The sequence below is a fragment of the Magallana gigas genome, chromosome 1 (genome assembly GCF_963853765.1).
Source record: "Magallana gigas chromosome 1, xbMagGiga1.1, whole genome shotgun sequence".
Taxonomy (NCBI): Eukaryota; Metazoa; Mollusca; class Bivalvia; order Ostreida; family Ostreidae; genus Magallana; species Magallana gigas.
In genome coordinates, this window is record NC_088853.1 from 2,439,187 (window position 1) to 2,466,783 (window position 27,597).

Below are 27,597 nucleotides of genomic sequence, written 5' to 3' on the forward strand. Positions count from 1 at the left end.
AGAATCTTTTACCAAAAGAAAAATACTTAGGAGGTTTTGTATAATTGCTCTGTAGTGATTTCTTAAAAATATTTAACGAAGTAGCTTCCTTGGTATTATTATTCAGACTATTCCACTTACGAATAGTGTCAGGAAAAAATGACTTATTAAAAGCTTCTAATCTACATCTAGGCAAAGAATAGTTTGAGGAATTTCTAGTATTATAGTTGGAAGTGACATTTCTAATTCCAGGAGTTATGTCTTTTAGATAAGAAGGAACAAGATTGTTATGAATTTTGAACATAGTAGATAATTTAAGGCGGTCTCGTCTCGTTATTAATGGTTCCCATCCTGTTTCCAAATATAGAGAATTTCTTGAGGCTATGACTGAAAGACCTGAAACTATTCTTGCTGCATAAAGTTGAACCTTTTCAAGCTTATCCATATCAAATTGGGTACATCCAGACCAAACTTCAACAGCATACTCTAGTTGTGGTCTTATAAATGATACATACATTTGTGCTAAAATATCTCTAGATACAGTAAATTTAAGTTTTTTAAGTAGACCAAGTTTTTTGTAAGCTTTTTTAACAATGATGTCTATGTGATTAGACCAACTTAAATTTGAAGATAACAATACTCCTAGATGCTTGTGTTGTGAAACATATTCCAAGGTACAATCATCAAACAACAAATTAGGAAATTTTTCAACATTTTTAAAACTAAAGAATACAACTTTTGTTTTTTGTGGATTAAATTCTAGAAGCCATTGCTTTGACCATTCCTTCAGTACATGAAGATCATAATTAAGATTATCTTCTATGACAGAAATATTGTTTGAACACTGTTGTAATGAACTATCATCAGCATAAAGTCTACATATTGATCTCATGTTTTCAGCCACATCATTTACATAGAGTAAAAACAATAATGGGCCAAGAACAGAGCCCTGGGGAACACCTGCATTTATGAACTGGCTGGAAGAGAGTTTGTTTTTATACATAACCTTCTGTGTTCTATTACTTAAATAGCTAATAAACCATTCAAGAATTGGCCCAGAGACTCCATACGATTTAAGTTTATGAATTAGACCCTTATGCCAGACCCTATCGAAAGCTTTTGAAAGATCACAAAAGATCATACAGCAGTAATTACCATCGTCAATACTTTTCACAATAGAATGATATGTTTCTAAAAGTTGGTAAACAGTTGAATGTCCAGGCAAAAAACCAGCCTGGTATTTATAAAATAAGTTATTGGCGTGTAAAAAATTGTATAGATGTTTAAACAAGATTCTCTCAAAAATTTTACTAATACAACTCAGCAATGACACAGGTCTGTAGTTTGATGTGATAGATGGATCATCTTTCTTAAATAAAGGAATTACATGTGCCAATTTCCAGCAGTCAGGAAAAGTCTTAGATGTTAGTGATTTGTTGAATAGAAGACACAAAGGTTTTGAAATAGTTTCTTTGCAGGATTTGAGCATTTTGTGACTTATACTGTCTGGGCCTACTGCTTTATTAACAGGTATTACTGACAAAATGTCAAAAACTTCGTGTTCTTGAATGACAAGGTTTGAAAAATTGTCTGTACACTTGTGTTGCAAAATAGGTAAGTCCTTATTGTTATTATCTAAATTAGAAATTGAACTAAAGTATGTATTTAAAAGTTCAATCTTATCGTTATCTGAGAATGCAAACTTATCAGTGCCATTATTGTCTGTGTAATGCATAGGTGGTATTTCAGTTGTAGATTTAGTGTGAAAAACATCTTTCATCAACTTCCAATAGAGCTTTTGATTGTTTTTACTTGCATCACTCAAATAGGAATCAATATTATCATAATAATTTGAAATGGCATATTTTTTCATGTTGTTGACCTTATTTCTAAATTTCCGAAACAAATACCAATCTGAATCTTTGCAGGATTTCTGAGCTTTTTTTCTCAACCTATTTCTGATACGTATAGTTTTGCGTAAAAGTGAATCCATCCAGGGTTTATCATTTGGCCTAATAGTAACAGTTTTTTCTGGTAAACATGTGTGTATGATAGACATATATTGATGTGTAAAATTGTTTGCAGCAGTATTTATGTCATCTGTATTATTAATGATATTGCTCCAGTCACATTCTTTAATAAGATTGTTAAGTAGTATAAAGTTTGCATTTTTGTAGTCCCAAATTTTTCTTTTGTATGAAATATTTTCATTTGAATTTTGTTGTATGTAAATGTAAGTTGCTTTGTGGTCACTGAGTGTATGACTAATAGTACCTGAATCGTGGATTTTGATGTTTTTGTTTACAAGAATAGGATCTATTAAAGTGCATGTATGCTCAGTGATCCTTGTAGGTGTATGTATTGTATTTGTTAAGTTGTTCGAGTTCATAATTGTGTGGATCTCATGTGTGGAAATAAGGTTGAGAAAATTGACATTCAGATCACCTAGAACTATGATGTTGGAAGAGATATCATTAGCTCTTTCAATCGACCATGAAAATTTTTGCCAAAAAGTACTACTAGAATTTGGTGGGCGGTATGCACAGCATAAAAGAAGATTCTCAATAGCATGTGGTATTTCAATCCATAAGATTTCTGTACCGTTGGGTTCTAAATCATACTTCCGAGATGCAACTATAGAGTCAGAAATATATATCATTACACCTCCCCCATAGGAGTTGCGATCCTTCCTAAAGCTAGTTTTATATCCCTCTATATTTAGACTGTCATTGCTAATATTTACATCCAAATGGGTCTCAGTAAAACATAATACATCAAAATCTTGAACTAAATACAATAAGGAGTCTATCTTATTTCTTATGCTTCTTATATTGATATGCATAATATCAAGAGAGTTTTCAGCAGAGGGACCTGGATTAGTTTCAATATCTCCAGATAACAAGAGAACACAAAATATAAAAATTTGTGCACAAAAATTGAAAGTAATAGACCAATTTGAAAGAAATTTGAATAATTGTTTAGTTTTGAATAACAATGATTGGACTGCATATAGTAAATAAGCAAGTTTGAAAATGGTAAAGTAAGATTTCTTAAAGATGTTGTGGTATCTCATATAGAAAGACCCTATGGCGGCTCGATATTGTTCTATTGAGTTACCCATTGTCTAAAACATTAAGTGAGCAAGTGTGAGTGAGAATACATACATACATTTGAACATCGACTGCATAAGTTAGGGTTCCGATAATATATATATATAGAACTGGATTGCAAAGTGAAAGTTAAACGTTTTGTAGACGTTGATTATTGTGTACACAAGAATAAAGCGTCCTTGTGAGAGCGACGAGTCACGCACGTGGAAATGTTTATAAACAACATTCGGTGGCTGGATTCACGGACAGTTAATTTACTTGTTGTTGGTTATTGGAGTTGACGCCAGGAATTGCTGTTGTGTGTTGTCTTCGTGTTCGTCGTCGTCGTCTTCATGGAAGCGCTCGAGGTCCTCAGCCGAGGATATGGTAACCTTTTTTCCACTGACACCATTTAGTTTACAGAATATACGACCGTCATAGGTCCAGGAGCTGTTTATTTTCCGTAGTTTTACAAGTTCTCTTGTTTTACGAAAGAGCTCTGATCTGGTCCGTGTAAGGGCCTCATTGATATAAATGGGGTCTGTCTTTTTGGTTGGATTGTTGTTGTAGGCCTTTAGGTTTCTTTTATTTCCATAAATACGGGCCCGATCCCTATAGCTCACAAACTTTACAATTATGTCTCTCGGTCTGCTATGGGAGTGGGAGTTAAATTTTCCTACTCGATGTGATCTGGATATGTCTTTGATAGTGATCTTTTCTTCATCTTCTTTTAGAACTAGGTTATTCACGACATTTAAGACCAGCTGGTCTGTATTATCTTTTGGATTTTCTGGAATACCCGAAAATTTTAGACAGTTTCGACGTGTGTATTGCTCCATGTCATCTATCCTTAATTTCAGGTCATTAACCTCTGTGCGAAGGGATGTAACCTCTGGGACAAGAACTTCTGTCAATGCGTTTTTGTATACATCTTTGTTAAGAATGAGCGAAATTGCTTGGTGCAGCGCTGATTCGTCATTTGAGATTGAATCTAAGAGTTCATTAAATTTACTCAAGTCACCAGTGTGTACAGAGTTGTCATTTCTGGCTCTCTTATTGGGGTTGTCTTTTACAGAAGACTTTTTTGACATTTTGGTGAGTAGGTATTCACTATGGCGGGTACACCGTGACAAAGGAAGACCACAAATGTTTGATTTTAGAACTAACAGACCACTACGATGAGGTTTTTCGGATGAAAGTTCGAATAATCAACTTACATTATCGATTGAAACTGTTTGTACCCAGTTTAGTCCATGAAAAAACACTCAAAACACATAATCTTAGCGGAGCCCTGTAAGTCTGTGTAGTCTACATAATGACGTCACATCTTTCACACTTCACACTTTGTGATCATCCAAACATGGCTGTCTGTTGCTGAGTGAGAAACATCATGTTATACAAGTTTTATTTTCTGAATGTGGAATGTTATAAAACAAATATCCACATGAAAATCTAATCAATAACTGAACCATTAAAAATTGTAAATGTCAGATCTTAATCAATTTGAAAATGTATCTTGTTTTGCTAATTGTGCCATTATTATACCCCATGTAATGGAATTATTAGAGAATAATGATTTCAACCTATCTGTCTGTCAGTCCTGGTTTTTAAGCAAAACTCATATTAAACAGCTGCACAGAATTTTATGAAAGGTATTTAGAACACAATGTGTAGATGTGCTAATTATTGGGGAGTTCCGATTCATTTATCTTTCTGGGAATTTTAGCCCCATTGAACTTGAATTTTGGCCATATGTTGAATTTAGCAATGAATTTTTTGTAAGGGTGACTCTTCTCAAACAGCTGTATTGAATTTCGTAAAACTGTGTAGGTAGTTAGGGCACAATGTGTTGATTTGCATGTTTCTAGGAAATTTTAATTTCAATGTTTTGTCTTGAAATTTTGAACCTTTAGAATTTAGTATGTTGTTTTTGTTTTAGACAAGTGATTAGATATGTGCATAATTGTAGAACGTTTTGATCTGACGTTTTGCTAGTAATGCCCAGTATCATTTTTAGCTAAACTTAGCTGAGAGCTCAAGTGAGTTTTTCTGATCACATTTTGTCTGTCAACTGTTGGTTCGTCTGTCTGTAAACTTTTCACATTTTTAACATCTTCTTCAGAACTACATTGGCCAATTTCAACCAAACTTGACAGAAAACAACATTAGGGAAAGGGGATTCAAGTTTGTGAAATTTAAGAAACATGCCCTTTCCAAGGTGAGATAATTGGAAATTATTGAACATTTCTGAGAAATTTTCAATTTTTTTTTCTCAAGAACCATTTGGCTAGGGAAGCTGAAACTTATGTGAAAGCATCGTCAGGTAGTGTAGATTCAAAGTTGTGAAAATCATGAACCCTGGGGGTAGGGTGGGGCCACAAAGGGGGTCAAATTTTTACATAGGAACATAGTAGATCTTTCAAAATCTTCTTCTCAGAAACTAATCAGCCAGGAAACCTGAAACTTGTGTGGAATCATCCTCAGGTAGTGATGACCTTGGGGGTAGGGTGAGGCCACAATGGGAGGGAGGGTCAAATTTCTACATAGGAATATATATATAGAATAGATCTTTCAAAATCTTCTTCTCAGAAAGTAATCAGCCAGGAAACCTGAAACTTGTATGGAAGCATCCTCAGGTAGTGTAGATTGAAAGTTGTGAAAGTCATAACCCCAGGGGTAGGGTGGAGCCGCAGTAGGGGTCAACGTTTTACATAGGAATATATTTATAGAGAGTAGATCTTTAAAATCTTCTCAGAAACTCATCAGCCAGGAAAACCGAAACTTGTGTAAAAGCATCCTCAGGTAGAGTAAATTCAAGGTTGTTTAAATCAAGATCCCTTGTGGTAGGATGGGGTCACAATGTGGGTGGGAGGAGACAATTTTTTACATAAGAATATAAAGAGAAAAAATCTTTAAAAATCTTCTAAAAATCATTTGCCTAGAAGGGGGGGGGGTGGATTTTAATGTGTACAGGGTCTACATGTATTATACAATATTGTCCAGATAGTTTGTATTATAACTTCATTAACTGATTTTATCATATCTAATGTTCTTCAGATGAGTGATGTGGCCATTGGGCCTCTTTTTATGGCTTACGGCCATCAAGTTGCCGGATAATCTTTACGGCAAAGAGTTCAGTTATCTGAACATGCGCGACAAAAAATAGTTCTATTCGAATGTTGCAAAGTTAACTGTTTGTTGTTCATAATAAATATCTTTAAGCAAGATTATATTTTCCATATGTTATTATCACTTATGTTATTGTAACCAATATGAATTGACTTTATTTAAATAAACTCGAAATCTAACGCGAATGAATATTAACTGTAGAGGTATAGGGTGAGGACTAATCGCCGGAATGGCGACGGAATAGACGTAGTGACATGTATAAAAAGGTCGATAACTTGTGTTAGGTATAAGCTATCACCATTCGGTTTTCAGTTTTTTGATCTGTGGATAGAGGGCTATTGAAATATGTAAAAACATTTTTGATAGGTACATGTTTGATACATAAAACCTTGACCGGAATGAGCTATGATCGCAAAAATTAGCTGCCGTAATGACGAAGTCGACTTCATAAAACACCTAATATCTCAAAAAGTTTTTAATATTTTTTCATTCGGAAACGATTTTTTTTAATCACAACGACCAGGCCTATAAAATGTAAAAAAATTAAATCGATATCTCTAGATTTAGTATGCAAAACCTTGACCGGAATGGAAATTTTTCGTTAAAAAAGAATGCTGAAATCGTGCAGTCATCTCTAAATAATCACCTGTATCATAAAAACCATTGATTATATTTCCATTCAGTCAAGATTTTTTTCATCCTTGGGTATACACCTTTCAGACAATATATAGTTTTATATATCAAACTGGATTTAAATGCTCAAAACCTTGACCGGAATGAAAATTTTTCACTCAAAATTTACAAATTTTATTAGATGCACTCAGGTATCGCTCAGGTAAAGAAGCCGTACTACAAGAAGGTGTGAACAACACAAGTAATAAAAACATAGGGAGTTTATTAAAACAACAAATTTCAATAGAACAACAAATTTAATCACGACAATGGTCAATACATAGCCAATCTGTACAATCATTATTTACATCTGCACATTTTGAATGTTTCCAAACATTACAAAGCTTTTTCCCTAATTTAAAATCACAGCCTACCATTTCATCCACCCAATCTGGACATCCACAAGAACAACAGCAATGAATTGTTAAAATCTTGTGTTTTAAAACTGTAATGTCAGGAGTTTGTGATGAATTTTGCGGAAATTGCGTAAATAAACCATTTTCTAAACATTCTACAAGATGGCTCCTAATACTTTCTGATTAAAAAGAGTTTTAAATTGAAATGAATTATCGGGATTAAAACAAAATTCTACAAGGTTAGCAATTGCAAATAATCCACAATCAAAGCCATTTTCTTGTTGTTGAGAATCTAAAATCTTAATAGGAATAGAAGTCTTATTACGCCCATAAATAAGAGAGAGTTGAATTTCAAGAGATGGAGTGTTTACTGTTTGGTTCTTGCTCTTGCTAAGACTATCTAAAATACAAATTTCGTTATTGTTATTTTTAAAAGATGTTACCCAATGACTTCTACCCGTATGATGTATCTGAACTGAAGATGGTTGAGTATGTTCAAATTTTTTATCGCATTTCCATGATTTAGTTTGTTCGTCAAATAGTGGTGCAAGATTTGTGCAAGATTTGTTAACTGTAACCCATGTATATGTTCAAACTGCTTTTTGATTATATCTAATGAATAATTCACAATATCGGAACACAGCCACCCTGTTGGATCTAAAATATTTTTCTTGTGCGAAACATTAAGCCCAGAAACCCATATTTCGTCTTGAATAACCTTATCGGAACACTCTTTACATTCTAATTTGATTTTTTTTAACGGGAATGTCGTCGCAAACATCATCTTGTTCTAACGCGGCGGCGTCGGAATCCGGAGCTGGTATAACTTCCTTGTCGCAATCATTCGAAGTATAGTTTAGTCTAACCCCCCCCCCCCCCCCCCCCCCCCCCCCCCACGGATTATGATTTTGAAGATTTTTGGAAACTTTAAATTTCCTGGGGTTTTTTTTTGGCTTGTCAAGATTTTTTGGATGGGTCTGGCCCCCCCACTTTCAAAAACGATGCTACGTGCCTGTAGTTTAAACGTTTTTCACTTGTTTGACGTCGCGAGCGTTCATCACCCCGATGTATTCACCACTTTGAACACTTTTAGCGGCATTTAATTTATCGAATATCTGTGATGGCGACATACCGATTTCGGAATCCTTTTTAATTATCCTTCAATTTTATATATCACAGCTTCCATGGACAAGCTTCTATGTATTTAGCTCTTGTACATTTTTACTCCCTTTGATGTAAACAATTAAAATCATCATCCGATCCTAATTATCACGGCTTACACGGACATGCAGTTTTTACATATAATTATATACATGTATATAGTTTCGATACATTCTAAATCACTTTGATGTAAACAATTAAATCATCATCACGGCTTACATGGACAAGCAGCTTTTAATTCAATTTTAGCTTTGGTACTGTTCTACTTACTGTGATAAAAGCATCGTTGATATTTATTTTTAATAAATAATATAATAACTTTTTTAATAAAAGAATAAATAACCAATAACAATTTCTTTATCTTAATTTCGCGTATAAATTGTTTCTTTTTAAAATGATGTTTAAAAAAGCAGATGTAAGATTATCTACGTATACGCGTTCATGTAGTACATATATGTTTTTATTACATGTGTTGTTCACACCTTCCTGTAGTACGGCTTCTTTACCTGAGCGATACCTGAGCGCATTAATAAAATTTGTAAATTTTGAGTGTAAAATTTTCATTCCGGTCAAGGTTTTGAGCATTTAAATCTAGTTTGATATATAAAACTATATATTATCTGAAAGGTGTATACCCAAGGATGAAAAAAATCTTGACCGAATGGAAATATAATCAATGGTTTTTATGATACTGGCGATTATTTAGAGATGACTGCACGATTTTAGCATTCTTTTTTAACGAAAAATTTCCATTCCGGTCAAGGTTTTGCATACTAAATCTAAAGATATCGATTTAATTTTTTTTACATTTTATAGGCCTGGTCGTTGTGATTAAAAAAATCGTTTCCGAATGAAAAAATATTAATAACTTTTTGAGATATTAGATGTTTTATAAAGTCGACTTCGTCATTCCGGCAGCTGATTTTCGCGACCATAGCTCATTCCGGTCAAGGTTTTATGTATCAAACATGTATCTATCAAATAAGTTTTTACATATTTCGATAGCCCTCTATCCACAGATCAAAAAACTGAAAACCGAATGGTGATTGCTTATACCTTACACAAGTTATCGACCTTTTTATACATGTCACTACGTCTATTCCGTCGCCATTCCGGCGAATAGACCTGCCCGAGGTATAGGCCCCCGCCATGCATCACACAGTGCCGTCATGCTTTCCGCTATGGATACATACATGTATTATATCTTTTCCCAATTATTTCAGATCCTAACAGTGATAAGTAAATGTAAAGTTGTCGTTATTTCGTTCAATCTTCATAAAAACGTTTGCACCCGCAGCAGAGAGCGTCGCTAACTTCGATCGACATCGATCTCAGCAAGAGGGAAAGTGTTTAACGGTTAAAGAACTGAACTTATGATTGAGATATATTGAAACTGGGATTATAAATAGGTAATAAATGCATAAATAGAGGGGCAATTACTACTTGTTTTAATATAATGTGCCTTCTTCATTATCGAATGTTGGGGATTTTCCAAGATCTAAAAATAGCACAATGTTCCCTCGATGGAGTTACCTTGGTTGTGCTATGATTGAACCGTTTATTTGTCGTAAAAATATTGGAAACTTGAGACCAAATGTACTCAAATAAGAAAACAGTATACAGTTAAGCTTGATTGCAAGTCATATACGGAAGCGATGTCACATTACTATAACATAGAGACATCGTATAGTATGCCTCTGAAAATGACTGTGTACACATGTCTTGTGAAGAGAGACTGACTGCTAAGTTATAGTGCAGTAATTAATTTTAATTAAATTTGGTGTCAAAACAAGTTTGCTGTAATTGCATAGTTCTGCCTTTTTCTTGCCCCCCCCCCCCCCCTCACCCTCCAAAGAGTTTATTTGATCTCTGTACAAAGGGAACAAAAAAATATAAGGTGTTTATGAACTGCCTTGTGAATCTATATTTCCTATAAAAGCTTGTGAAGGTCAGCCTCTTAAAAAAGTAGATAAAACCCAGAAAAATATGAATAAATATTAATACATTTATGAAATACAAATAAAATGGAATAATACTTGTTGGTGTAGATTTCAAGAGAATTCATTAATTATAGTACATATCATGCAGTACATTTCATCATTTGGTTATATTATTTTTACGCGCAATGATTTCGCGCTGGCTGTGGCGCTGTTACGGCGCACCGTGCACCAACTCTCGCGCAAGTTCATAGTGCGTAGGAATACAAGGTATACTGATATTTGAGAGCATGTTGGTTTTAAGTGTTTTTGTGTCCTATATAGTTGAATGAATTTACAGTTAATGTACTTCAGTCGTTGGATAAAAGAAAGAAACAAATTGTCTCATATTGGAGTTTGAGTCTGACATCATCATTATTATTTTATGCAGTCTATGATTTTCCTAAAAGCAATGGTGGTTTCAACCAATTGATAAAAGAGGCGTCTAGATTTCAATCCTGTCTGTTTCGGTCACTAAGGTTCGACCAATCAACAAATGGGACATGTTGATATGGGTCCTGGTAGTTTCTATAGATCTACGAATTACATGTAGCTAGTTACTTTCTATAGAGCTATAAATAAACTAAAGTTTCCGTAAGAAATAGAGGGAATCATACTCGATCCATGTAAATATAGTCATATCAAAACCGTAAGCCATTATGGCCCTTCAGGCCTTTGATTTTGTATTTAATGCATATTCTGCCATTCATGATGTGTATCATTGTGAAGTAATGGGAGAATGTGGGGTATTTGAGCTTGCTCACTTTTTCTCTCCTTTAAGTATTTGGTATTAATCATTTAATACAATTAAAAATTAATTATTTTTGTTTTTTACAGACAAGCTGCTTTTTTAAAATGCCTTCAGGCCAGTTCAAGGGGAGACTGTAGAAAAACCTGCCCGGATTACCCATAATTCCAACAGAGGTACGGAAGTCAAATAATTACCCAACATCAATGGACTTTGTGTTCTGTGTACCTGGACTCAACATAAATATCGCGTCATCAATGGACTCCGTTTCTGTGTACCGTACATGGACTCAACATAAATAACTTGTTAATCAATGGAATCTGTTTCTGTGTACGTGGACTCAACATAAATAACGCGTCATAAAATCAACATTAATTTGTTATTCATTCTTTTTATTAATTATATTTAGCATTAGTTTGCCATTTATTAATTCTGTTTAGTATTAGTTGCTATTTGACAGTTGTACTATATGTGTGTTTTACATAATAAGCTCCTGAGATCTCTTATAAATCTCTGCTGTACTTTGGTGCTGGGACAGAGATGTCCCTTAGAAATGTGACGAATGTGTGATGATTTTTTTGTTCAGTTTGTATTTGCACAAACAACACATTCAAAGGGGGATAACTCCAATTTGTATTCTTCTGTTTAAAATCAAAGAAAGTTATCTCCCTTCTACTAAAGTTTCCTAGAGATATCTGTATTTTATGTTGTTGATCCCTGACATTTTTTTGTAGGAGAGTTTATTGAGTATCATTTAATATATTATTACAAAATGCCATGATAAGTGTAATTTGTGATAAGGGAGGAGGGGGATCCTGCATTGAAATTTGACCTAAATGCTGTTTTTTATTGTTTGAATGGCAACAATGAACATTTTTTAAAGTAGTTGATTTATTTTGTATGTCAATATATTGAAAATGTACAGCTGAATCATGTCTTAAATCCTCTAAGACTTGAATACTTACAATGTTATGACAGATTACTTCATGGAATAGTGGTGTAAGGCTTATATGTAGGCCATGTTGTTAATCCTCTGATGCAACTCTTTGTATGGGGTTTATGATGAATTTTGTAAAAATATACCTATATGTACACTAATGGTGGATTAAGCACATTTCTACCTCATAAAAACGGAGTTATATTGATCAGGTAGATAGAAAATTCATGTTTTTGTAAATAGTTTTAGAGGAATAGTGTGACCAAGTTTAAATGTACTGATTTTTTTTTTGTATTTATGCTTACCATGAAATACATACTACTTATATACAAATGATTTTTTGTGAGTTGTAGCAAGCTGAGAACTCAATAAATGTGATATTTCTTTATAGTTTTGAATTTCTTCTTAGTAGGACATTACTGTAATACTTGGTACAAAAAAGTAGAATATGATGCTGTTACTTTATATACAAGAACAAGGCAATTATTTATTGGGGTGAACAAAATCTAACTGACAAACCAATCTCCATTTGTATTCACTATAGTTAGATGTTAATAGAGAATAGTCAACAATGAATTACAAAATGAATTTCCCATCCAAGTACTTAAAGTTGTGTCAAGAATTTCATTATGACTGATAGGTTTAAATCTGAGTATTATTAGAAACACTTATTAGGGCCCCGCTCTGCGAGCGCCCTATAGTGATCAGTCTGTCCAAGATCTCTGGTACGGAGCATATCTTCTCTCCCCTTGGTCCAATGTGGGTCATACTTCACCTACAGAATTCCTTTGGGTAAAGAGTGTGTATTGACCTTGAACCATGTTTCTAGGTCTAAGGTTAAGGTCATAGCAGAATTATATATAAAATTCTTGTCTCTCCCCTTGGTCCATTCTGTCTTATACTTCACTTACAGAGTGTCTATGGTCAAAGGGTGTGCAGTGACCTTGAATAAAGTTTGTAGGTCAAGGGTCAAGGTCATATAAGGCCATCAAATATTTCTTTTTTCAGAGAAGATATATTTTCCACTTAGTCCTATTTGGCTGATACTTCTTATAAACAGAGCTTTGAGTAAAGGGTATATTGTAACCTTGAACCAATTTTCAAGGTCAAATGTGAAGGTCATAGCAGGATTATATGTAAAATCCTTTTCCAGAGCATATCTTCTCTCCCTTTATTCCAATCTTGCTAATACATCACATACATAGTGCCTTTGATCAAAGAAATTGCAGCGACCTTGAATGATGTTTGTAGGTCAAATGTCAAATTCATATCAGATGACACAAAACTCCCTTTTTAAAAGCACACACACAGAAGTTCAATGACAGGTGGAAATTTGTTAAGTTATAGGTCAAGGTCAAAGCAAAATTCTCTGAAATTATTTCCACCCTATTGTCCATTATTTAAGCGGGGCTCTTTTTATATGGTCACCATCTCAATGTTGTCTAATTTTGATATTGTATCTGTCCTAAGCTCATGATTGGTTGATAGGTGTTACATGAGCGTGCAATAAAATCTGTTATATAAACCTTACTATAAAAAATACAAACCTTAATATCTTCTTCCGGCAATCACACACTTTGATAGATGAACTGTTACCGCAATTCTATTTACTTTACGTGAATAATGTCACCTCCCAGTCATGCTCATTAACACATATAATGTTAAACGGAATGAGGAACTATTATGTTTATACTGTTACCCTGCAATTGCGCAATTTAACCGCATATAACGCTACACATAATCGCACACTTTAACGCATAGTTATACCCTTACACACAATCACACACTTTAACACATATACATTTACACGCAATCAAACACTTTACCACATATACCGTTACACAAAATCAAACACTTTAACACATATACCGTTACACAAAATCAAACATTTTAACACATATACCGTTACACAAAATCAAACAATTTAACACTTTAACACATGTACCGGTACACAAAATCACACACTTTAACACGTATAGTGTTACACAAAATCAAACACTTTAACACATGTACCGTTACACAAAATCAAACACTTTAACACATATACCGTTACACGCAATCAAACACTTTAACACATGTACCGGTACACAAAATCACACACTTAAACACATATACCGTTACACAAAATCAAACACTTTAACACATTCATACCGTTACACCACAAGTACCTGAAATTTTATTAATCAGTCGCTAAGTCATATATCGGAATATTCTACCCCTACTATATATAAATACTTCTATATACTAGGGGTAGAATTTTTCGATATATGAATTATTAAGCGACTGATTAATAAAAATTCAGGTGCCTGTGGTTACACACAATCACACACGTTGACGCATATACCGTTACACACAATCACACATTCTAACACATATATTATTACACACACTCCTGCACTTTAACACATATACCATTACACACAACCACACACTTTATCACATATACCATTACGCAAAAATCACGCGTTTTAACACATATACCATAACACACATCACAAACAAAGGTTTGTGAACACCGTCAATTGACTACGCCTTAAAATTTACACGTAACTGACTACACTGCTTTGTGTACTTTTGAGGTGGATTTGCGCATGTGCGCGGAAATAGTAATTTAGAAAAGCAGAAAGCAGACCTAGGTAATACCACAGGTGTGTTTACATTTGTTTGAATTCATTAACATGCTAAGGAGCAATTCCCCCCTCTTCTAAGGATTAATTTTCGATCAGCGCCTGACATAGACATAGCATCAATAGTGAAACAGACTATACTATTTTATGCAGAATGTTACTTGAAAATGACTCGATAGACTAAGTGTTTATACAAAGCTGACACTCATTCTTTATCTAAAAAGCATAGTTTTGCACACCAAAAGCATAAAACATGGCTATGAATTTTTAAAGCAACCCAATGTTTACATTTTCAACTACGTGTAGAGTGGTTGAACACGAACGATAGCTCTTTTCTTAATATCATCGTTTAGTTTAAATAACTGCTAGACGATGCAATAAGACAAATATCTTCATAGATTTTCATGATTTAACATAAATCAAAGTAGCATATGATATAAAAAACGACCAGGACACTTATACTTTCGCTCGAAATTTCAGAGGAACTGAACAAATCTCAAGGAAGTCTCGTGAATTTTCATTCGAACACCTCTGGATTTATTACATACTTATCAACGATAAAAAAAAACACATTCCGAACACTTTCGCAGGGGTGCATTATTTTCATACACTGACAACATGTATGACATAATAGAACGTCAAAACTACCCCGTCTTGTGCCCCTCGACTCAAAACATATACAGTTTATAAATTTTAAGTATTCGAGTGATAGCTTTACAAGTTTTATCATATTCAGACAATGAGCCCATAGTTAAGCATGACGTTTCTAACACATGTTCACCGCTCAAAGTGGTCTTTGATATAGAATCTCATTTTACAACGTTTCTGTCAAACTGTTTCTTTCTTTCTATTCTCTTCGAACGCGTTATTCCACTGCCAACGGACCGACCACGTTTCCGCATCGACCTATGTGTACGTTCCACTGACGTCGGAAGCAAATTGAAAGTGGGGGGGGGGGGGGCTAAACTAATCCTCAGAATATTGGGGAAAAAAACTAATTCCCAAAATCAGGGAAATCCTAATCCGTGTGTGTGTGTGGGGGGGGGGGGGAGGGGTATACCTATACTTCCAAAAAAAAAGTTTACCTACCAAATTTTTTTCCCCAAAATCAAGGGGGGGGGGGGCTAGTATGCCTATGACTCCAACTTCTCAATCTTTCAAGGTAAATTTAGGAACAATTATCTTTGCTGCAAGAAAAGTGGGGGGGGGGGGGGGGGGCTAAACCCTATATGATACTATGTCCCTTATGGTTAGGTCTAACTTTGCAAAAAAAAGTTAGCCCACCCCCCGGTTCCGACGCCTATGCGTTCTAAAATTACCTTGTCACATCACGTGCTAATGAATATTTCAGAGGTTGGCGTTTATTGATCGGGCCGGTCAAAAAATATATAAATTCGAATTTATATTAAATACTTTTAACTGCGTTTCACTTAAACAGTATAATTTGCAGAAAGTTAATAACTTATGTACCTTAATGGAAAAATGAAAACATTTCTTTCTTTAAATTTTTTCTTAAAAAACGGAATATATTCCTTTAAGTGCCACAGTGAAAAAAACCATGGCACACCAATTTGTTTCAATTTTTAACTACCTTTGAATCATTTGCGCTTTAGTTTTTCACACGCAAGTAACTCATTAATGACAAACAACGAATGGTATACGTATTTTACCATTATGCCGATCATGACAATGAGCAAGTTAAACAACAAGTGCGACCGGTCATCACGGAATGCTTACTGGCCATTTGTACTTGATCTTCCATCTGATGTTTTAGATTTCCGCGTTTGCCTTGCTATAGATGTATATATCCGGTATTTTGTTGGATTTTGTTAGCATGGATAGTGTACATTTTTGCCATATTTCATACATATTTGTCTTACATATAACATGGTTATACCTGTACAGGTACAATGTCTGTACACAAATAAAACGTACGTGTGCTGATATAGACAGAACACCCTGGAAGTTGGTAAATTATATTAAATTGAACATGAGTTATATTAGATTCTGAAAAATCCATAAGTCTGTCGTTAGTAAATTAAATTAAAGTAAATATATAAAATGGAGGAAGCCTACTCGGTTGTGTTTTTGCAGGAAGGATATACATATTGAATTGATTTGATTTTTTGGTCGATTTAGTTTTTTGGGTTTTTTTGTTTGTTGTTGTTGTTTTTTTTTTTTGGGGGGGGGGGGGGGTTGTTTGTTTTTGTTTTGTTTTTTTGTTTCTTTTTTGTACCGATTTAGACAGAACCCCCTGGAAGTTAATAAATTATATCATGTTATAAAATTTTTATATTTAAAAATAAAAAAAAAAGTTTCTTCAAAATGTAATGTTAGATTATTTTAAACCCGGCCATACATGAGGCAATATTAAAACTGGAATTGGAAAGCACTCGCTCTATGTAGATCTTTTCATGACTAATTAATATGCCTCGAGCAAATCTGCTTAGAAGCTCTGTATCATTTTTTCTTCAATTTAATATCAGATGGCGTTTTTCAAGTTGTTTGTCGCACATTGTCTCAGGATGAGAATACTCTGTACGAAAAAGATATGAAATGCGGGTACATGTATTTATTTATTTACATGGTGCACCTCCAACACCTCCAGCAATTTTTAAACAACTCGGATTTTTCTTCACTAATTTCATAAATTATGGTTAAAGCTGATAAAATTAGCATTAGAACAAACTGAATATAAATCAGCAAAAATTTTGTATACCATCTGTACATTAAATGCGTTTGACACTGGACTTCCTTTCTGTGTCAAGGCTAATATGAAATTTAAATGAACTTGTTTGCAGGACTTGAAGCGCTTAAACTGATGTGGTGAGGTGAAAAAATAATGCAGACTATAAGAAGTCTACCATCATTACTGCAGGAAGGTGTGGGAATGTTTGTTCGCACACAACATTATATTTACATTCTACTGTGTTTCTTTCCATTAAATGCCTCTAAATGCAACACCTATTCACTGCGTATGAATTTACGAGTAATTTACATAAGTAGTTCTCAAACAGTGATTTTTATGTTATCGGTTAAAAATGTATTTCATGAATGTTGTCAAAACATCATGTTTTTTTATAGTTATTCAACAAAAAAGTTGACTTTATAGTTGAAAGCAAAATTTCAAGAGTTATTTTTCATGGATTATATTTTCATGCTCGTCGAACTCAACTCAACAGTCTATGTAATAACCAGTTTAAACCGGTTTTATATAACAGCTGTTCTTGCTGTTACTTATTCACTCCCTCCGTGATCTGCACTTTATATCGATTTATTTAAGTAAACAATTGATTTCGTCAGTAAGGGAATGTAAATATAAGCATTAAATGATTTATTTTTTAGGTCGTCGTGGGTTATTCAATTTGACTGCTCACCTGACGGCAGTTATTGACACGACGACGGCACAAATAAATCATTCAATGCTTTAATATAGACACCTGGAAGTATTGATATATGGGTGGTACATTTATTCATCCCTTTGAATTTTAAAAATTTTTACAATATTTCCAGGAGAATACATTTTTATAATATCTTGGAAATATAAACATCATAGAAACACCTTATTTTCCCCGGTGATAGTTATATGTTGAGTGCGGGTGTCCCATGTAACCCCGATTTTCGTCACTGGGTGAAATGTTAATAAATGGTGGTAATTTCATTCAAACTTATCTAGCTAACTCTCAACTTGTCTTTATTATTTTAATACTTCAAGATCAGATTGGAATAGGCTCTACCCATTTAAAATCCATGCCTCGAGCATGCACTTGTCTTTATTGCATTGTTTTCTTTGTTTATTGAGCTATGATTTAGTTTGTCTAAAAAAAATTATTGTCTAGCAATAAGAACATTAATAATTTGAAATACGTAATTATTAAAAGAGTTAATTTCTGATTTGAAAAGACCCACAATGTTATACTTAGATTATAACTCGTCATTCTCAAACAAAAAACAGAACTCAAGTTATTAAACGAATCAAGTAATATATTAACCAAAGAATCCCAGGAATGTATCTTTATTGTTTATTTAAATTTTTTTTTGAATCAATCGATTTCTAACAAATACACAATTCATAAAAGAAAAATAACAAAACTATAATTATAACCCTACATTAAAAGTAATTGTAAAAGTAAAAGTAGGTGAACGACTTTTGTAGATGACCATCTTCCACGGTCTGACGTAAATCCATTGTCCAGATCACGACCAGCCAAACTATGTACGTAATACAGTATTAAGAAAAAACATTAATACATTATAAATCATTTCGTCCTTAACTATTTACGTAATACTGTAAAAAAAATATACCAATAAATATATTAAATATTTCATTGATGTGCAAATATAAACACCAGTTATGAATCATAAAAATCAAGAATGTTTTCAAATATTTGCCATTTGCATTTATTCTGTTCGAATTTTCCCGCGTTTATTAATTTTTTACTCTGTGTTACCTATGTTACTTTACAATATAACTATTTTTTTGGTAATTTTTCAATACCCTTTTTTTAGACAATCAATAAAAAGAAACCCTTTTCATATGATTTTGTTTTATTGTTTCCAGTAAAATAAATGTCTGACAGCGAAGAATAAACATGACGAAACAAACTTTAAGTTAAATAAATAACACAATGTTTTACAGCAAATGAGTGTTAGTTTCATAACGTTGTTTTTTTAATGTTCAACAGTCTCAAGGAAAGTTTCATAACAAAGTTCACAATTATGCGTTAGATTTAAAACAAAATGCATCTCAACCTTTTCTTTACAGAACATATGGTATTCTGCCTTTGCCCACAGACAGTTAACCAACACAACAATCCAGTGCTTCGTATTTATTGTGTATGCGGTAAAAAACTGAAACAAAAACAAAGTATGAATTACTCATACGTTCTCAAAAACAAAGTACATGTAAAGACAAAATGCATATAATAATAGTTGTAATGAAAGAAAAGAAATATAAATAACAGTATTGAAGATAAGGTCAAAAAAAAACCAATGAATTTTATCACAAATGGGTTTCCATAGAAAATTGTAACAAACGTACGTTATTTACTTAGATTGACAATGACAATAATGGCGTTCCATACTTTTTAGAGATAATGAGAAATTTACTTATAAACTGCATTTATATAAAAATACGAAACAGTAAACATATAAATGAATAGCCGCGTATGTAATATAAATCAACAGAAAACTACTTACAGTGTGTGGCAGCATAGGAATACGAAACACATGTTGGGTGAACTAAGTGTCCTTGTGTGGGTCACACAAACAACAAACAGGAAGTCAACAATTAGGAAAAGTAACTCTAAATCATATAATGAAAGGATAACTCTAGGTTCAAAAAAGAAAGATAACTGCAGAAAATACATATCAATATGATAATGGAAGATAACTCTAAATGTTTTTAGATAATGATTAAACTTTAGCGAAATACACAATCATACAAAATCTTGTAAACAATACACTCCCCGTCTGATATCTTTAGATATCACTATCCAACATATTTACAAAATAACCAAAATATCCCAAACAAACGAAATACCAAACAGTTCTGAATAACATGAAGCACTGTTACAAATATTCAAATTGCCATCAAGAGCACAGTCTCTGTAACCGGGCGCGTATAGAATGTGTTAATGCCATTCTTGTTCACACGAAGTTGTACTTTACGGACTCTCTTGTCCGATGCGCTTGGAAACACTTGATCCACTACTGCCATCTTCCAGTCACAGCGATGGGCTGAACTGTCCTTCAATAAAACGACATCACCGACGGATAGGTTTCTTTGGTGCTGTGTCCACTTTTGTCGACTTTGAAGGGTGACTAAATATTCCCTACGCCATCGTTTCCAGAAGAGGTCTGCAAGTAGTTGAACTCTTTTCCACTGAGCTTTGAAGGCATCTCTCTCATCAAATGGTCCAGGCGGTTCTCCTCCTTTGTCTGTTTTCTGGGTCAGAAGGGTATATGGAGTGAGAATGAATGGGTATTCTGGATCGGTTGGAACTGGTACTAATGGTCTTGAGTTAATAATGGCACAAGCTTCAGCGAAGAACGTTACGAGGGTCTCGTGTGTCAACTTCTTTGCTGTACCAGTAATCAATAAAGAGTCTAGAATTCGTCTTGTAAGGCCTATCATCCTCTCCCATGCACCGCCCATGTGGGATGAGTGTGGAGGATTAAATATCCATACAGCTCTGTTATCCAACAGAAACTGTCCAACGGGTCCATCTTCTACATTAATGGTATGAATTCCTAGACTTTCGGTTGAACCCACAAAGTTTGTGCCACGATCCGATCTAAATTCCTGTACTCTGCCTCGTATAGCGACGAATCTTCTCAGAGCGTTAATGAAAGACGAGGAACTCATCTCTTCGACCACTTCTATATGGACAGCTCTTGAGGAAAGACAAGAAAACATCACTGCCCAACGTTTTGCGTGAGCCAGTCCTCCTCTGGTGCGACGTGCAGCAACTTCCCAGGGTCCAAAGGTATCCACTCCCACGCTTGAGAATGGAGGTCCTGGAGATAACCGATCTTGAGGTAAGTCCGCCATTATTTGATGCTCAGGTTTTCTTCTCATCTTTCTGCATGTCACACAATTGTATATTACTGAAGATACGATTCGCTTGGCTCCGGTTATCCAATAGCCGGCTGATCTAATCGAGCCTTCAGTGAAGTGGCGTCCTTGATGCTTCGTGAGCTGATGATAATGGCGCACCAACAGTGTAGCAATGTGATGTTTCCCAGGAATAATGATGGGGTTCCTTTCATGGTTGCTCAAATCTGACTTGGACAATCGGCCTCCAACACGTACGATACCATCGCTATCTAAGAAGGGGTGTAATTTCAAGAGCGAGCTTCCTCTGTTGAGATCTTTGTTTTCTCTAATGCATCTAATTTCTTCTAGGAATGCTTCATTTTGGACCTCTCTAATGATGTGTTTCTCTGTCTCAAGATACAGTTTGACATCCATTGCCTTATTGCAGAAATGCCAACCTCTGCACTGTGATGTTCCACTCCAGGCCCTAGCTATGTGTTTTAGGCGTGCGATTCCTGCTACCAAACCATTCCACGTTGAATATTTAGTGAATTTCCCAGTTCCTAGAGATGATTCTCCAATGTGTAGCTTCTTCACTGTAAGTATTGGTCGAATCTCTTTGTCACTCTCTGAGTCTACGAGTTCGTGCTCTAGTGGAACTGTTTCGTCAGCTGTCTTCACTGTGTTTTGGTATTGATGGAACCATTGTTTTGGACCACAAATCCACAGACTGTTTTTCATGCTTTCAACTGAGACTGGTCTGGTCGCTTGATCTGCGGGGTTGTGTTCTGAAGGAACATAGCTCCATTGTTCCGGTGAAGAAACTTTATGTATCTTTTCAACTCGGTTGCTAACATAGGTATAGAATCTCCTGGTTCTGTTGTAGATATAACCAAGAACAACTTTGCTGTCAGTATGGAAATGCATTTCTTTGGGATCAATATCCAGCTGTTCTTTGATGATCTTGGATATCTCAATTCCAAGCACTGCAGCGCATAACTCTAAACGAGGGATGGTGACTGCTTTCTTAGGTGCAACTTTTCCTTTTCCCATAATGAAGCCGCAATGTAGATTGCCATCTTGGTCCTCCGCTCTGAGGAAAGCAACTGCAGCAACTGCCTCTTCAGACGCATCTGTAAACACGTGGACTTCTCTCTTGAAAAGCTTTTAAGGAGATACCGGGAGATAAGGACGAGGGATTTCCAGGTTTTCTAGAAATGGTAGCTGCTGTTTCCACTGGTCCCATTCCACTTGATACTGTTCAGGTAAATGTTGATCCCAGTCAGTAGATTCCTCAATCAACTTTCTTAGCAGCAGTTTACCTCTAACGAGAACTGGGGCAACAAATCCTATAGGGTCGTAGAAACTGTTTAAACAGGAAAGTACTCCACGGCGTGTATATGGCTTCTCATCTAAGGAAAGTCTGAAGGTGAATGAATCTGTTCGGAGATTCCAGCTTAACCCTAAACTTCGCTGTATGGGAAGAGTGTCTTTAATGAGATCTAAAGACATCAAGTCTTTGGCTAAGTCTTCAGTGGGAAAGTGGCTCATAACATCACTGCTGTTAGACACAAATTTGTGAAGCCTAAGCCCTCCTTCTTTCAGTAGCGCTTGCTTTGTTCTTTCCATCAAACTGACGATTTCTTCTGGGGATGACATCGAGATCAAACCATCATCAACATAGAAATTGCGTTCAACGAAACTGCGAACGTCACTTCCGTATTTATCTTCGGCAATATGTGCAGTCCTTCTAAGTCCATATGTTGCAACTGCGGGTGATGGACTGTTGCCGAAAACATGAACGCACATTCTGTATTCCACCAATTGCTTCTGTGGATTGTTGTCTAAGTACCAGAAGAAACGTAGATAGTTTCTGTGGTCTTCTCGGACTTTAAAACAGTGAAACATCTGTTGTATGTCAGCCATAGCACCGATGTTATCAAGTCTGAACCGCAGTAGAACACCAAGAAGACTGTTTGTTAAATCCGGGCCTGTCAGGAGGACATTGTTCAGTGACACACTATTACACTGGGCTGATGAGTCGAACACCATCCTAACTTGATTAGGTTTCTTCGGGTGGTATACACTAAAAATAGGTAAGAACCAACACTCTTCATCTTCCTTTAATGGTGGTGCTAGCTCTGCATGTTTTGCATCAAATATACGTTGCATAAAGGTGAGTGCGTGTTCACATTTAATTGGGTTCTTCCTCAGGCTATTATCTAGTATCGTTGCTCTTTTCAATGCTTGCTGTCTATTATCTGGAAGTCTGTATCTCGGTTCTCGGAATGGTAATGGGGCAACCCACTGGCCACTTTCATCACGATAGAACTCCTTGTCCATGATGGCTAGGAATTCTTTATCTTCCACAGACAGTCCTGGCTTGTCATCGTCAGGAGATGTCTGGAAAATGTTCTGTCCAATTGGTTCGTTTCCTTGTGGATGTTTAAGGATTGCATCACACTGTATTTGTTTAGGTAGGGTCTCCTTGACAATAATATTGTTTGGACATGGGGTAGCCAAAGTATTCCTTCCATCAGACATAACTGAGACCTTGTTTGCAACAACAACATCCGGTCTGTGAGTTCTTCCGAGACAAACCTCTCCAACAATCACCCATCCAAGATGAAGTTTCTGTGCATGTGGCGTATTTGGAGGTCCAACTCTTTGCTCGAGAACATGATGTACATCTCCAAGGTCACGTCCGATCAAGAGAAGAATGTTGACGTCTTCATCAAGTGGCATCATATGAATTGCTATGTCTTGTAGATGAGGGTAAGTGTCTGCTACCTCTGGGGTTGCTATCTCTTGTCGATTAGCAGGAATTTCGTCACACTCGATAACTGTAGGAAGATTGAATCGACAACTTCCATCTATAGATTCAACAACTAATCCATTGACTTTTCTTCCACTGCATGTAGATTGACCACTGCAAGAAAACAGGGTGTATGCTTCTGATTCACTTTGGATGTTGAAGAAGTCAAATAATTCGGATCTAGCAAGGGTACAGTTGCTCTGTTCGTCGATGATTGCGTACACCTTGATAGCGCATTCCCTTTTGCCGTAAGGATAAACATTGACAGGTAGAACCTTTGCACATGATCGACCACTAAAGTTATTACCACAGAGTTCAGTACATTTATTTGAAACGTCAGTTCTCCTTGCAGACCTCTCCCCGCCGTCAACACGTCCAGATCCTGATTCTGTCTTCTCCCATCCACAAGATGCTTTGGGTTCAAAGTTCTTTTGGTCGATATGCAACGCTGTGGCATGACGAGAACTTCCACACACGTCACACTTTATGGTAGCTGTACAGTTTCTTGACAGATGTTTAGAGTCACAGCATTTATAACAAAATTGAAATTCCCGCAATAAATCCTTTCTCTCCTGTATAGGTTTAGCTCGAAAGGCTCTGCACTGATTTAAGGAATGACTTGCTTTGTGTATTGGACATCTTGATGTTCGTTCCTGTGTTTCTTGTATGTTTCCGTCATCAGCTGCATGATCAGTTTTTCGACTGTTGACAGGAAACGATCGCTTTGGTTCGTAAGTTCTTTTCTCCGATGTAGTTAGTGTAGATGAACTATCGGTATGAAAAGCTGGGTCATTTTTTACAATGCTGAGATCCCGGATAAAACTCACAAGGAATTTAAATGGGGGGAATGGAACATCGTAATATTTCTTGTACTTTGATGCTTGAGATACCCATTTTTCTTGAAGATTTGCGGGAAGCTTGCTGATAATAGGAATGACACCAGAAGATGAGTCATAGTATGAGAGAAGTGTAGCATATTGATCATTCTCCTTCATTGATTCTATTTCGGTCAATATATCAAGCAAGTCATACAGCATCTTTGGGTCCTTCATAGTTATCTTGGGAAATTTGTTGAGTTTGTTCTTTAGGGCGGATTCAATCATTTCGGGTCTTCCATAGCGCTCTTCTAAACGTTCCCATATACGATAGAGTCCTTTCACTGGGTCGTTGATGTTGGATCCTCTAATGCTGCTTGCAAATCTCTTTGACTCTGGTCCCAACCATTTTATCAACAAATCCATTTCTTCAAACGCGGAGATATTCAGTTCTTTCACTATGCTTGTAAAGCTGGCTTTCCACGTCTGGTACGAGTCAGGTCTGTCGTTAAATGGACTAAATCGTGACATCAGGAGGTCTTTCTTTAGGAGAAACTGCGTCAAGTTTTCAACTACTCCAGGATGTGAAACTGGAAGAGTTTCTGGAGCTGTTGCACAAGGTCTGTTGTTATCTTGTACACTTGCAGATTTCCTTTGTATACTGTTTCTAGTGTTTCTATGGAAATGATCATCTAGGTCGCTCTGCTTGTCCAATTCCTCAAATGATACGTAGTGGCTTTTCGGTTCACTTAGGACTGATTGTTCACTAACGTATCTCTCAGTGTATTGTTGTCTTACTCTTCTTGGGGACTCATAGTTACTGAGAAGGTGTTGCTTTGACAATGACACATGTGATCTTTGATCTTCAAGTTCCAATTGTTCCATTTTTGCTTCAGATAATTCCTTTTGTATTTTAAGATTTTCTTTTTCCTTGAAAGAATATTTCGTCTTTTCAGGTTTACGTGTAGGACTTATATGTTTATTCCTGAATTCCATTGATCTGGTAGTCGAAATGGATGCTTCTGATCTTGTTCGGTATTCAAAACTCTCTGTTAGAATTTCAGCCGCATCTAGAAGAAGGTCAACAAGTTGCCTCTCGAAGTTGTTGATAATGCCTAAACATTTCTGGTGACGTATCATCTGATTATCTAGCTCAAGTTCACTTTCATCGGTGCGTGTTCGATTAAGAAAGGAAATGAGTGACTGATAGCTATCCATATATCCATATTTGGCCATTTCTACTCTGCTCTCCACGTTCCGTAGATATTTGATGTCGGTGCAAGAATCATCAAAGTCGGTCAAAATAGTTTCGAATTCTCTCCAATCCTTCTTGAGATTCCGTAGGTAGTAGTCCAGATTCGATTGGTACATGGCTTGGCCTCCAGAAGTCAATGTACGCATCCTTCTGTCCATGTAATCCATAGCTGAACACTTTTTTTACTATTCTGCCTTTGCCCACAGATAGTTAACCAACACAACAATCCAGTGCTTCGTATTTATTGTGTATGCGGTAAAAAACTGAAACAAAAACAAAGTATGAATTACTCATACGTTCTCAAAAACAAAGTACATGTAAAGACAAAATGCATATAATAATAGTTGTAATGAAAGAAAAGAAATATAAATAACAGTATTGAAGATAAGGTCAAAAAAAAACCAATGAATTTTATCACAAATGGGTTTCCATAGAAAATTGTAACAAACGTACGTTATTTACTTAGATTGACAATGACAATAATGGCGTTCCATACTTTTTAGAGATAATGAGAAATTTACTTATAAACTGCATTTATATAAAAATACGAAACAGTAAACATATAAATGAATAGCCGCGTATGTAATATAAATCAACAGAAAACTACTTACAGTGTGTGGCAGCATAGGAATACGAAACACATGTTGGGTGAACTAAGTGTCCTTGTGTGGGTCACACAAACAACAAACAGGAAGTCAACAATTAGGAAAAGTAACTCTAAATCATATAATGAAAGGATAACTCTAGGTTCAAAAAAGAAAGATAACTGCAGAAAATACATATCAATATGATAATGGAAGATAACTCTAAATGTTTTTAGATAATGATTAAACTTTAGCGAAATACACAATCATACAAAATCTTGTAAACAATACATATGGTCACTTTCAATGATTTAATAAATGGAGGAGGTGATACACATTTGTTACGTTAATTACATTGTAAATGAACAAAACATCATCAGCACCAACCAAAGAGAAAGTAAAAGTACAAACGTGATAAGGTGGTAGGGGAGACCTGTCCATATTACTTTTGATATAAGTACGAATCTTTACAGATTTTTGTATAGGAATTACTAGTATGTCACAATATGGAGGTGTCGCATACCACCTTAAGCAAAAGAGAATAATTTTAACATTCCATGATCAATCAAAATCTATACAGCGATTTAAACAATGCATGATATTCTCACAATGCAAAAAAGATTATCAGGGGGCGAATCTAAACTGATGAAAATAGCTAATTATATCAAAGCGATCTATTGACTCCCAATCTTGGATCTAAACTAAAATTTCGAAGAAACATAAAGATAAAATCTCTCCTGTTGGTTCCACCCTGTTGAATAATGAAGCCGACCCATATTTATATCCAACATAACTGATCTCATTGACTTTTAAAATACACAGATAATTTCTGTTTTTAACATAGACAACTTCCCATATAGCAATAAATATTTATATATTGGTAATTCGTCCTGTGAATGGCACTAAGCAAAATAAA

The 27,597-nt window shown here is 35.3% G+C and overlaps 1 pseudogene; it reads left to right on the forward strand.

The window, feature by feature from the left end:
* The window catches only part of LOC136272941 (talin-1-like), a 220,999-nt pseudogene that overhangs the window by 15,039 nt on the left and 178,363 nt on the right, over window positions 1–27,597 (forward strand).